General features: G+C 36.4%; 1 protein-coding gene and 1 long non-coding RNA gene across 2 annotated transcripts in view; one reads left to right on the top strand and one right to left on the bottom strand.

The window, feature by feature from the left end:
* The window catches only part of Chl1 (cell adhesion molecule L1 like), a 739,723-nt gene that overhangs the window by 374,583 nt on the left and 350,581 nt on the right, over positions 1–14,559 (bottom strand). The window lies entirely within an intron of this gene.
* LOC138824552 (uncharacterized) overlaps positions 1–14,559 on the top strand; it is a 52,762-nt gene that overhangs the window by 35,070 nt on the left and 3,133 nt on the right. Inside the window, exon 2 of the long non-coding RNA XR_011371130.1 lies at positions 13,682–13,785. This is a non-coding gene — a long non-coding RNA (uncharacterized lncRNA). The remainder of the gene's footprint in view (positions 1–13,681; positions 13,786–14,559) is intronic.

Below are 14,559 nucleotides of genomic sequence, written 5' to 3'. Positions count from 1 at the left end.
TCAGAAGGCGTTCTCTCAATAACTATATCCTCACTTTCAGACACGTGCAGTTCTGATTTAGTGGTGAGTCAAAATTCACCTTTCCTTCCCTGTGTCAAATCCTCACATGACAGAAATGTTGAAACCTCATTGCCTGTCTAGTGACTACACCAGACCTAATGCTCCGTTTTATAAAACTATGTATAAGTACCTTCAGTTGTTCAATCACTTAAATTTACAAATCCACAAAGTGATACCCTTGGACCTGGGCACTGAGCATAGCTCCCACAGGTAAATATTTGCCTGAACAGTCTACATGTCCTATGCATATCTGTTCACCTAAGTTTTAGTGTTAAAGATTATTGTAAGTTTATTTAATAAAGACAATGGACAGAGCTTTAGAAGAGCTCACCTGTGCCCCTGGGGCTGCTACCATGCTTGTAGGGTTTACCCAAATGCCATCAATGATTGTCCCTATTGAGCTTGACAAAATTAAAACAGGCAACATTTGTTTCCTGAAAGAGATGACAAGATTTCATCTTTGTGTGTGTGTGTGTGTATGTGTGTGTGTGCGTGGGGGTGGGCGTGTGTGTGTGTGTGTGTATGTGTGTGTGTTTGAGATGGAGTTCTTGCTTTGTAGTGCAGGGTAGTCTCGAACTCCTGATCTCAAGTGATCCTCCTACCTCAGCTTCCCAAATGCTAGGATGGCAGGCATGCACGTGCTCTCCTGGAGGAAGACTTGCTTAAAAGTGGCAGGTGAATAGAAAACTTTGAGTTTATAAGTAGAGGATGAAAAAAATAAGGCAAAGGTGGCCCTAATCTTCTTTCATTAAACACCCCTGGGTGTTTAATGTTTTTTTTTAATTAGTTTGAAATATTAGAAAGGAGAAGATGTATGTCACACACCAATGTTTGTGTCTCAATCTCTTGAAGAGCGAGATCATAGATGTGCTATGAGCTTACATTCCAGAAAACCATCCTCACACTACCTGGGTAGAAACAGACCCTGTGCGATGGACAGCCATGTAAACATGGGCTTCACCACAAAGCCCAACCTTCTACGCCACCTGTCTAGACTTTCCAGGCATTACACTTGACTCCCTTGTTTCAAGCAAATAGTCACCACTGATCATCATGAGTTAATCAAATCAACACTTTTGATGGAATTAGAAAAAAAATTTTAAGAATACAGGTAGCAAGAAGCAACTATAGCTGCACCCCAGGTACTTCTTTACAACTTTTCTTCCCTCAAAACATACACTCATTTTCTATCTTATTTTCAAGCCTCATTAACTTCATCTTCTTGCATTTATATCCATTCACCTCTCCTCACAAGTTTCTTGCCTCTGGGAGGTATTTTTGTAAAACACCGATAATAGCATCTGATCAGCCCACCTTTGGGGGGTTATTGTGAAGATCTGAATGTAAAAGCATCATCTAAATGCAAAGTACTGTTATATCCATTATTATTCATGCACAGGCACTGCTGCTCTGGCTGGCTTGAAGCCTGACCCATCAACACGAGTAGGTAAAGCTGGTGAGGAGGTGCCTTTACATTTATTTACTGCTTGTACCTGGGCTTTTCCGTACAGATGTGGAAGTAGCTCTTTTTCTCTGTGAGCTCAACATGCAATCCAAACAAAAGGAAAGGAAAATTATTCCCAGTTCTTATGCCAGGAATATAGAATGTTAACTCACTCCAGCATGGCTTGCTGAGCTTCATGTCTGTTCAAGTTCAGCAGGGCTCTGACCCCAACATTTGGGAAGGAAGCTGCAGCCACTACCTGGAGTATTTTCCTATCAGTTTGTTTCTTTAAAGAATAAATCTCAATGGTATTAACTGTGCTTGGATACTACATACCATTGTGTGAAACATTTTAAAAAATGGCAAAATAAGAAGCAAGGAAATCTGCAACTAAAGGACTTGAAACCTTTTATTATTATTTTGTTTTTGTACTGTCCCTGGGACTTGAACTCAGCTTCTGGATGCTGTCTCTGAAGTTTTATTTTTGTTTTTGTTTTTTCTCACAAGGCTAGAGTTCTACTACCTGAGCCAGAGCCCCACTTTCAGTATTCAGTATTTTGGTGGTAATTGGAGATAAGAATCTCAAGTCTTTCCTGCTCAGGCTGGCTTTGAATCCTGATTCTCCTATCTCAGCTTACTGAGTAGTGAGGGTTACAGGCATGAGCTACTGGCTCCTAGCAGGATGTAATAAATCCTTACATCACAACAGAGCTCTCTACACCCCACAACCAGCCCTGTATCAGTCTACAAGAGCAGGGAACTTAATCTTTTAAAATTTTGTTATCGTTTTATAGGTGGTATTTAGATTTGAACTGTGGGTCACATGCTGGCTAGGCTGATCCTCTACTATGTGAGTCACACTTGTAGCGTGGCTTTCTGTTTTTGATGGTAATTTTAGGGATGGAATCTAGTAAACTTTTCTGCCTAGGTTGACCTGAACCTGGCTCTTCTGGATCTCAGATTCCTGAGGAGTTAGGATTTTAAGTCATAGTCTCTGGCACCCAGCTTGATATCAAACCAAACCAAACAAAACAAAACCTGATAAAATTTCAGATGCCCAAAATGGTGCAACCATAAAGTAAGGGCTCGATTCAGGTTGTTTTGCTGTTATTCTCTCTTCAGACTTCTTCACTTTCTTTCCAGCCTTGGAACTTGTGCTCCTGCACTTCCTTTCATGGCCGCCTCCTTACTTCGTTTGGAAGAGAGAGGTGTCGAAAATCTCATTGGTGACTTGCTCTCACCTCCTTGACAATAATTGGTCCACCTCCGAGTCCTGGCACCATTGGTGACTAGCTCTGCCTGCACTGAGCACTGAGACGAGAAGGCATGGACTATGTCTATGTATGTCTATGGCAAGAAATCCATGAGGCAGCTACCTATGGTCTTCTCTGCTGCTCAGTTCCCAGATGGGTTCCAGGCCTATATGTGAACCACAATTCATATCATAGCCTGGGTGGCCTGTGAGGTCTGCTGTAAGAATTCACCTCTACCATTTCTGTGCAAAAGCACAGCCCAGAATTCACACAAATAGACCCTAACACAACTCCAACTTCATTGGTAGACACTGACATTGGGATTTCATTTAATATTTTGCAAAATAGTACCTTCCTTTCTTTTTCCTTTTCTTTTTTAACTGCTTAAAGTTGTAAGCACCCCCCCTTTAATCTCGGAACCCCTCCCCCAGACACATATATTGGCTCAAAGGCCAATGTCCCTGTGGAATCATTTGGCTCTGACCTAACATAGTCCATGGGCTATCGTTTTGCCAAGGATACCCGATAAAGAGCATTTGCATTTGTCACTTAGTGATAAAGGGCAAACCTTTGAAAAGAACAAGACGTCTTCCCAAACTCTATTTAGCAGTGTTATCATTCTGCTTCCACCTGGGGTACCTGCAGGTCTCAGCTCAATTCAGAAAACATTTGCCAGGTATTTATTAAGTTAGGCAGAACCAGATTAAGTGCCAATCCAGGGGCAGAGACTACAAGTACCAGTCTACAACCGAAGCTAAAATATTACCATAATAAATCTGAAACACCACGCCTCTGAACTCAGTTTTCCACTCAAGTCCTTTCATGTGATTAACACAATATAATTCCTGAAAATGCATGTCTTAACCCTGAATCAAGAGTGATTCAGAAGATAATCATCATTGGCATCCATGTCATTCTCATTAGTGAACAGAGAGGAAATACTGCAGGAAGTTTGAAATAGACGTGTACATATTTAGTTATTTTTGAGGCTACAAATTAATTCTATGCTTTTAGAGTCCATAAAGTTTTAACTCACCCGAAGTTGAAAAATGATATAAAAAGATTCCCCAAACCAGTGAAGTAATAGATAGGTCAGCCCCAAAGTCACAATTAAAGGGGGGAAAGTTGTTGTATTCTTTTTACAATATAGTAGTTTGAACTCAGAATCTCTTGCTAGGAAGGTATTCAACAACTTGAGTCATACCTCCTATTCTTTTTGTATTGGTTATTTTTAAGATAGGGTCTCACTTTATGCTCAGGTCAGCTTGAACTGTGTGATCTTATTTGTGCTTCCCTGTGTGGCTGGGAGGACTTGCATATGCTACAAACCTAGTCATTGGTTGACATGGAGACCCACATATTGTTTATATCTGGCCACTTTGAGCCAGGATTCCCTAATCTCTACCTAACAAGTTAACTAGGATTAGAGGCTAGAGTCACCATGCTGCACTTTTAGAAGTTCTTGAACATCTAGACATAGATTGATTGCTGTGGGTTCCTGATAAGTCGCCTTCTTTGTATATGTTTATAATTATTTTAAAGTAAAAATATATTCTTTGTATTTTTTGTACCAGTCCTGAGACTTGAACTCGGGGCCTGGGCTCTGTTTCTGTGCTTATGGCTTGTAGTGCTCTACCACTTGAGTCACAGTTCCACTTCTGGTTTATTTGGTGGTCAATTGGAGATAAGTCTCTCACAGATTTTCCTGACTGGGCTAGCTTAGAACTGCAGTCCTCAGATCTCAGCTTCCTAGGATTCTAAAATATATTTTAATAAACATAAATATTTATATATTTAATATGTACGTTAATGTCTATTTCCCTCCTGAAAATGTCAAGGGCTTAAGATACATTTTCTGGAGAAATAAACTGTCAGGCATCCATATCTGGAACTCAATAAGTGATTATCCAATGAACCAATCAATAGCTGAATATGAAAACTAGGGCGGAACTTGAAGAAAGGCAAACCTGTGATTTGGCAATCACAAGGACTTCTCTTCCATTTTCTCCATAACCCTTTATCCAGCATCGTACACACACTTGTGATGAAGATGACTGTCCTATTTCTGAAACTTGAATAGCCCACCTTTAGGTGAAGGGAGAATAGAAACGGGGAGGAGACGAAGGCCCCTGGAGTGAAAATTCATTACACACAGAAGGTAGGCGCTTGGACCACAGCATTCATTTTAAAGCTCACATGCTGGTTACTGTGGGAGGGAAAACACTAAAATTCAACCACATACATTTAAAAGCCCGGGGAAATACAAAGAAAACTCTTCATTCAAAACCTTAGGAGGCTTGTTTCTAACCTTGATTCTAAAAGATGAACAGCCAGACCTCCCCTTCATTACAATGCTCACTGCTGCCCTCCCAATTAGGTCCTAGAACACATGGCAGTAGGAGAAATAAAATCAAAACTTACAATAAAATTAAATATCCAGAAAGCCTGAATATGTTTTCTGTTTCTTGGGCAAGAGGCAGATTTGAATGCGATTTTTCAATGGTTAACAATTCCTGATAAGTGTGACTCCCCTTCTAGGTGACTGGTATTTTAGCACAATCAAGAAAAAGAAAATTGTGCCCCCCTCCTACAAAATATTTAGAGCAGGAAGATCCTGAGGACTTATTCAAGATTCCTTTAAGTTGTAAAAATTATGATGGTGGTGATGTACAGCCCAAGTGTAGTTCACTAATAAGACAAGATATTCTGTTGGGCACCACTGGCTCATGCCTGTAATCCTAGCTACTCAGGAGGCTGAGATCTGAGGATCATGGTTCAAAGCCAGCCAGGGCAGGAAACTCCATGAGACTCCAATAAACCACTAGAAAACCGGAAGTGGCACTGTGGCTCAAGCGGTAGTGTTTTCCTTGAGCTGAAGAGCTGAGGGACAGCGCCCAGGCCCAGAGCTCAAGATCCATGACTGACCAAAAAAAAAAAAAGAAAAAATGACAAGATATTCTTTTAGAGGGATTACTATGCTCTGGTTCAGAGCATAGAGAGTGAATAATACTATCCAGCAAAAGAAAAATATTAAGTCAGGAATTATAATCCTTTCAAGTAATCTCTAAACTCACATTTGTCTGAAATAAAATGAAAATAAAATCAAGAAGTCATATTTATCTGCATATTCAAGTCACAGGAGATTGTGAAATGATATTCCTATACAGTGTATACTATGTAACTGATGATATAATATTAATATCCATTGAAACATTTCTCCTTCTTAACAGTAGATTTGCTGAATCTCCTATCCAAATTACATATAGTACAAGATTTTATATATATATATATATATATGTATGTATGTATATATATATATATATCTATCTCAGGTCCTGGGGCCTGAGTTAATGTCCTTGAGTTTAATGCTAAAGACTTGAGCCACAGCTCCACTTTTACCTTCTTTTTGGTGGTTAACTGGAGATAAGTGTATCCTATACCTTCCTGCCCGGGGTTTATTTCAAAGCTGAATCCTCAGATCTCAGCCTTCTGAGTACCTGGGATTACAAGTGCAAGCCACTAAGACCTGGTAGTACAAGATAATTTTAAGATGACATTGAAATCTCTAAACAATGAAGGATGTCTTGATGATAATGAAAGTAATTTTGTGGAATTTAATCTCTAAACTACATACAAATACAATGTTAGCAGAGTCAGAGTAGATCACTTAAGTATTTAATTCTCAGGAATGATGGTTAGGTCATCAATTCAAAGGGGAAAAATCCTTTAATTTAAAATGATCAAAACAGACCATCTTTAACTGCTATAAGATGAAAACATAAAAAAAAAAAAAAAAAAAAAAAAACCTCATCACAAGCCAAGGGCACTGTGAAATCACGTGGTGTCACTTGATTTAACTCACAGGCTATTTTTTGCCATCAACATCTATGTCAAGAGCATTTCTTTTTTGCATACCAATAAAAAATGGACTGAGAAATGAACCACAATAGCTTAAAAAATACCTAAAAATAAATCTAGCTAATGAAATAGATGATCTTACAATGTAAACCATGAAACATTGAAGAAAGGAACTGAATAAGGCACAAAATGATGGAAAGAATTAATTAAGAATTAGTATTGTGAAAATGGATACCTGAAATAACCCCTGCAAAAATTCAAGATTCTATTTTTGTGTCATTCTTCACAAAAATAGAAAAATCAATGCACAAAAGACTCCAATTAGCCAAAGCTATCCTGAGCAAAAGAGAACAATGCTGAAGTATAATATCTGACCTGATCATATCCCACACAGACACACACACACACAAAAAGGACACATAGATCAATGAAATAGAAGTCCCAGAAAAAAGCCCACATAGTTACAGCCATCTGATTTTTGACAAAAGTGACAAAAACCTATGTTAGAGGAAAGACAGCCTCTTCAACAAATTGTGCAGGAAAAACTGTATATCTACTTGTAGAACACCAAAACTAGATCCCTATCTCTCATCCTGTATAAAAATCAATTCAAACTGGATCAAAGATCTTAGTGTAAGCTCTGAACCTGCCCACCGGGAATCATACAAAAAATACCTGAAGACACAGACAGGCAAAGACTTTCAGCATAGGATTCCAATTGCTCAGGAAATAGGAGGAAAACATTGACAAAATAAAAATTATCAGAGGAAAACATTGACAAAATAAAAATTATCAGAATCTAGAAACAATGTACAGAATATGAAGAAAATTTTGCCATCTATTCATCAGAAAATGGATTCATATCCACAATTTAAAAAACAATTTAAACACCAGAAGAACAAATAATCTAATTTATAATGGGATAATACATTGATGGAAATATTCTTAAAAAATTGCACATAACAAGTACATGAAGAAGAAATCAAAGTGCCATCATTGCAGTGCAATTCTGAGATTCTATCTTGCCCTAATCAGAATGTCTGTCATCAAGCAAACCACAAATGTTACAAAAGGTGTATGGAAAAGAAATTTTTCCACACTATTGGAGGGAATGTAAAATTAATGCAGCCACTATGGAAATCAGAAAGGAGGTCCTTTTTTTTATTGTGAAAATACTGTTCAGAGGGGTTACAATTACATGGGCAAGATAATGAGTACATTTCTTATCAAGCATTGTAGCCTCCTCCTTTGTTTCCTCTTCCCATCCCTTCACATCCTCCCCCCCCCGCCCCCACTCAATCCTCCTCTCCCTGCCCCCACCAAAGTTGTAAAGTTTGTTTTTGACAAAAGAACTTGTACATCTCATTGTTGCAATGGGTCCACCTGTATCCCTATTTAAACCATTTGTTTTTCCCCTTCCCCTCCACAAATTATACCGACATCAAATATATTGAAAGCAGGGGTTATACCGTGGGGGAGGGACATACAAAGCAACAAAGAAATAATCTTATAAATGTGTTAGAAACAATTGCATGAAAGAAAAAAAACATTTGAATACATATCTTAGGGTTCATTTCCCTAACATCAACTTATCTGACCTTTTCTGCTTGACTCAAACATATAGTAGATATTGCAAATAAGGGAAACCATGGGACCTATGTTTCTTGGGGCCTGGCTTACTTCACTTAATATATTTTTTCCAAGCCTTTCCATTTCCTAACAAATGGGGCAATGTCATTCTTTTTGATGGAGTCATAGAATTCCATTGTGTATATATACCACATTTTCTTGATCCATTCACCTACTGAGGAGCATCTGGGTTGGTACCATATCTTAGCTATGGTAAATAATGCTACAATAAACATAGTTGTGCTGGTAGCTTTAGTGTGGTCTTGTTTGTGATCATTTGGGTAAATGCCCAAAAGTGGGATTGTTGGGTCATAGGGGAGCTCTATATGGAGTCTTTTGAGGAACTTCCATACTGCTTTCCAAAGTGGTTGAACAAGTTTACACTCCACATAAATTGAGTAACTTCCTTGCTTTTTAAGTTGCTCAGATACAATTTGCTTGAAAATCTTTAGCAGATAGTGCAATCTTTTTAAATGAAGCTTCATCACGGTTTCATGTCAGTAAAGCTCACTCTATCAACTTTGAGGCCATTAGATTCACTCTTGGCTTCAGGAGTCCTTGTGAGTTGGTTCCTCCAATATTCCTCAGATTTTCTTCAATATAGGCAAGTATATTCTCCTCATATCAATATTGTTTAGAAAAATTGATCAACCACTTTCTTCTTGGCTAGTTTTCAATGCAATTTGTAAAGAACTTACTCTTTTTCTTTATTCTGCAAGTGTTTATTGGAAATTTAATAAATAATGATGTACTATATAGTACCATGAGCAATACACAATGTAATTAATAATTATACTTCATGCTATTGATATATATTGAGTAGCCTAGAAATAATTATGTTGAATTCCATTGGACAATAAACAATTATATCATTAGATTTACGTATTTATATTTATGTTTATGTATGTATATATGTTGTAATTGCTAAGACTAGAGGAGGAAAATGATAGAGTATTAATCAGATCAAAATACATTGTTATTATACTTATGTATAAAGATGGCATGAGAAAACTTACTGAAAGCTACTGAAGAACATGGTGGTAGAGGGTATAGAAAAAGAGGTTATAGTGGGATTAATCTGCTCAAAGTCCAATATATGCATATGTGAAGTACCACCATGAAACTCCTGTAAACAATCAATAGATAACTCAAAGAATGTAAAACAGGTGGGTTCTAGTTGTTTGTGGGGGAGGTTGGAGAGGGTGAAGAAGTGTGAATATAGCTCATGTACTTTATACACAAGCATTAAAATTTTTTAAAAAAGTACTGAAACCTGTTCAAATTGTTTCAAGAAGTAAGAGATGGAGATGGGGGAGAAGGATAAAGCTGGGGAGTCTCATCGCGGTACACCGTACGTCTGCATGGAGATGTACAATGGCACCTCCTAGGACAATTGCTAAATGCTAATCAAAAAATTGTATGGAAATCAAGGAAGCTAGAATTTGTAGGAAAGAGCACAGAAATGGTGGGAAGTGCACAGGAAAGCAAAGCACTTGTTCTTGCCAGCTGCCATGGTATGCTCAGGGAGCTATGAAGGCAGAAGTGCAGGTCACCATGTCACTTAGATGTTAAAGGACCCCTTTGTTTCCCAAGTATGTCATTTGGTCTATGCCATTTCATATTATTGGATAATAAAGAGATCTCCATGGTTAGTGGAGGTATCATAACTCCTCTTATTATTTCTGTAGCAAACATACTAATCTGTATGCACTCAGTGAAATCACTTCTTGAAGAAGAAAGCTCAAACTCAACCCACTTGGAAGCATTTGGTTAGATTTCTCAAACAGAGACTATATGGGTACTTTGTCCAGCTTCAAATATTTGGTAAGATCTTTGTATGTAAGAAGTTTTAAATAATACAGGCAAATGGAGGTAATGATTAGAAACAAAATGCCTTAAAATTTCTGTTTTTATAGAAATTCTTGTTCTCCATGCTTAAGTTTACAACCAATAAAGATAATGAAAGTAAAAGGATATGTATATACATGATTGATAGATAGATGATGGAGAGCCAGATAGCTAGATATAGAATAGATACATGAGCAGATGGATGGTAGATTAGACAGAGAGAGAGAGAGAAGAGAGAGAGAGAGAGAGAGAGAGAGAGAGAGAGAGAGAGAGAGAGAGAGAGAGAGAGAGAGAGAGAGAGAGAGAGAGAGACTAAGCTTTACCCTGAACTAGGTATACTGTTTGGCAAAACTACTTTATTTTCCTTAACAAGCCTCTAAGGACAGAGGCTGTTAATACATTAGAATTTGAGGCTTATGGAGGTTTTGATATTTACAGACGATAACACAATATTTGAATACAAGTTCTCTGGGGAACTTGTGTAGTCTATCAGTCACTAAATAAATGTACATAGATGCTCAACAAAGTGATTTTCAACCTGAACAGAATCTATCCATTAAAAAAAAAATTAGGAAAGCCTTTTCCATTTTGGTCTTCTTTCTGCATGCATGCTAAGAATGCCCTTTTATTTTCAAAACTTCAAGCCCTCTGAAATTACAATAAAATCAATGTGCATTTGTAATTAAGTTCCAGATCAACAAATTCTGGGGGAAAAAACAAATGATAGCAGCTGGAAATCTCTTCTTATTTTAGATACTAATTGAATTATATAGCATCCAGTCACTGTTCAATTAGTCTAATTATGGTTAACATCAGTCTCTGTTAGGACGACAGAAGAATATGACTCTGCCACTGTTTTGGAGCTGGGCTTGTCACAGGAATAATAAATAGGCTTTGTGCATGTCACAGGTCATTTCCATTCACCTTGCAATGGATTATAATACAACTATAATGGTAAAAATTACAATAATTTTCCCTAAATTCCTTTTGCATACATCTTGTAGCCATTTAAATGGCTTTATCTATGTATATATCTCTATACATACATGCAAATGTACATATACACATATATGTGAATTTACTGGGGATTGAATGTTGTATGATTTTATGACAGTTTTGTATCTTCATTCCACAAAAATAGAGCCAAGAAATCTTTACAGCTCTGGAAACAAACAAAACCTTACACTGAACCCCAAGGAAATTCATTTGATAGTGAGAAAAGCTGAAAAAAATTTTAAGTAGCTCATTAAATGATATATCTACTTGAGCTCCATATAAAGTAGACAGTCGATGTTAAATTCCAGTGTGTACGTGCATGTTTGCATGTGTTGCATGTGGATAGTAAGAGTAGTCTGAAAACTCTGCATTAAAGGTTGTAAAAAATCAGGAATTTAACTATCAGATAGTAAGAAGCTGACTCCAAACACTTCAATTACTCTCAGAAGAACAGTTAAATTTTCTGCAACTCAAGCAAATATTATTGTTAATGTATTTACAGAGGCTAAGCTCATAAAACTCATATATGACAATAGCTCCTGACAACATCACTGAGAAATGTATACAAGAAAATACAACACAGATTAATGAAGTGTTTTTCTAGCTCTAAGGACTTTCTCCAAAGCCAGAAAATGGGTTAAATCCATTATATCTTCTTATCCAAAATGGCGCCATTGAGCACTTGTAAACTACCAGCCCCTGTACATATTTAGTTTCAGAAATGGTGCCTCTGATTTGCATGACAATTGCCAATTCTAAAACTAACTCCCTCAACGTTTAAAAATCAAGACAATATAAAGTTAAATAATTGCAACATCATTTCAATAACCATAATCCAGGAGTGGATTTGGACATTTCAAGATGACTTCACAGATAAGAAAATCTGATGCTTATAGAACTTCACTGACAAGGGATGCAGGAACCACCAAAGAAAGTATTCCTTTGGGTTGATTGTGACTCAAATGCCAGACATGGAGTGAAGTCACTTTGTTGGGTGTGAACATTCATGAGAAAGTAAATTCTTGGAACAAGCCTGGAACATCAGTAAATGGCATCTATGTAATTATTTAATGTTGCTATTGACTTGTCTCCTGATAAATTTGGATTAATTGTGAAGTAATGAAAACAATATAGTTACATATGAAATATAAGGTGTGAACAATGAACAATAAAATTACATTATTTCCATTAAAATTATTTTAATATATAGCTCCCTTTGAATAAAGTAGCCACTGCTTCAGGAAACTTCTAGGTTAACACTTCCAAAATCATGCTTATAGGTAAGCATAAGATATACAAGTAATGAAAAGAAATATTTCCCTTCCCCCATAACCTTTTGCTCATGTAGTGTTATTGAAGGACATTGAGCTGTCTGAGTCTTCTTATCTAAGCCATATAAATTTCCAAAATTATTAAAATAGAGCTGATTTATAAAACAAACACTAAGCCTCATTTATCTTATTCAGGATATTCTCCCATGCCTTTTTGATTAATACTTTTATTAGAAGCATTCAATATAGATAATGCAAAATTAAATGGATTTTGCCAGAATACATTATAGCCATTAAAATAAATCAGACTATTAAATGGAGGGAAAAAAGTAAAATCTGAAAAAGAAATATAATTCTATATCGCTTCTGACAGAGTCCATTAATCACATGAGTACAATTTGAGAACTTTTTATGACAAGAAAAGAATGTAGATTTATTTAATAGTTCTTCATTATTGTCACGTTCTCTGAAGAAAAGACTGTGAGCCTAGAACCAGTCAGTATGGGGTCTGAAGAAAAATTTTTCTTTGTCTTTCTCAACTTTCCTTCTGTTATTCGTGGAGATACAGAAAAGAAGGTATAGACAGAGCAAACTTAAATTCCAAAGGTTTTAAGACCTATCATAATATAGCATTTGAGAAGAGCTCTTGTCTTTTGTCACTCTATCTATAGTTCTGTCTTCTCTGAATACTCTCTCCAATGCTCCCCTAGTAATATTCCTTCAGTTTCCAATTACCTTAATAGCAAGATGGAACATTTACTTGATGTTAATTATTGAACTTCACAAGTTTTTTGGCCTTTAAGATTCCCCTTGAATAATAAAAAAATGACAAAGAGAACAATTTTTCTACAAGTCTAATAATGCCTATAATATAAATTCAGAGAATTATTATTAAATTTATTTTTACCAAATACCAAAAGCCTGTAATGAAACCTTTTTAATATTGGCTGTGTTTTATGCCATTTCTGAAATTTATTATTTGTTGACATAATAGATTTTTAGGTGTCAGGTGTAGTTTAGAGAATTCAAATAATAATTGAAAAAACACTAACTCTGATATTGCTTGATGACAAGGTTAATCAATCAAAAAGTTCTACTTCTGATAAAGTCAGATAGATTTTAAGTGGGATATGTAAGTTTAAAAAAAGAAAAGAAAAGTGGAACTTTTTTTTTCCTTAAAAGAAGGAAATGAAGTTGTTGCTCTTCCATGCTTCTTTAAGTTTCAATTTGTGTTAAGTCTGGTCTTCTCTAAGTTCTGAATAGAGCATTAAATTAAGTACTGCACTGGAAGTGTGACTAATATTCTTTTCCCATTCTTCTAGATCTTTGTCTCTGCCCTGGGTAACAGCCTTTACATGGCTGCCTTCCTGTTCTTTCTCTTGGATCTGGTGGTAGAGTGGACGTTTGGAACAAAACATGCATAGTAGTGAGTGATGAGTATATATTCAAACCACATTGGACTTCTTCTTATTTGTCTTGATAGACTATATCTGAACAATGAATATCTATACTCTGAAATCACAAAGTTTCTGCAATTTTATTGAGCTTACTCTGATTCATTTCAATGCAGTTCATTGAACAGGGAACAAGAGCACAAAATATGGAAAGTAACATGTTGGCCACTTTAGAGGTACTGGCTGAGCCAGGTTTGGATAATAGATTCTATCTGCTTAGCAACTCAGTTCAGTGGTGATAGTGGCTTTGAAGAGTTATCATGAGAGAATTGTAAGGCTCTGATTCGAATTAAGGGGAAAAAGATATGATCCATGAATGATATCTGACAAAAGAGACAAAGGCTGAGCCACTGCACAAAAATGACTGTCATGTTAGAATTGGATCACAATTGCTCTTAGATAGTTACAGTCCACAAAACAAGATTAATTCCCATGGTTGGATGACAGGGCTATACTCATAATTGAATGCAGAAATAACTTTTGGGTGGTTTTGCTACTGGAATAGACTTATCAGGGAAAAATAAACACCCAAAATGGCCATTTTTTTTTCTCATAGAAAAGATAATTAAGCTGCCTACCTTCTCCAGATTCAAAAATCTTTGGCTCCCATGATTTTTTCTCCATATTTTAACTATATTTTAGCTGTTTTCTATATTTTAGCTATGTAGGGTTAGGCTACCCTGATCCAAAAAACTCTCCATTTACAAACTATTATAGAAATTCAATTAAGATTCTTAGCAAAGAGT

The sequence above is a fragment of the Dipodomys merriami genome, unplaced genomic scaffold, assembly GCF_024711535.1.
Source record: "Dipodomys merriami isolate MVZ:Mamm:240054 unplaced genomic scaffold, mDipMer1.0.p SCAF_13, whole genome shotgun sequence".
NCBI lineage: Eukaryota > Metazoa > Chordata > Mammalia > Rodentia > Heteromyidae > Dipodomys > Dipodomys merriami.
Note: the sequence above shows the minus strand (reverse complement) of the source record. Positions and strands in the feature narration are given on the sequence as shown.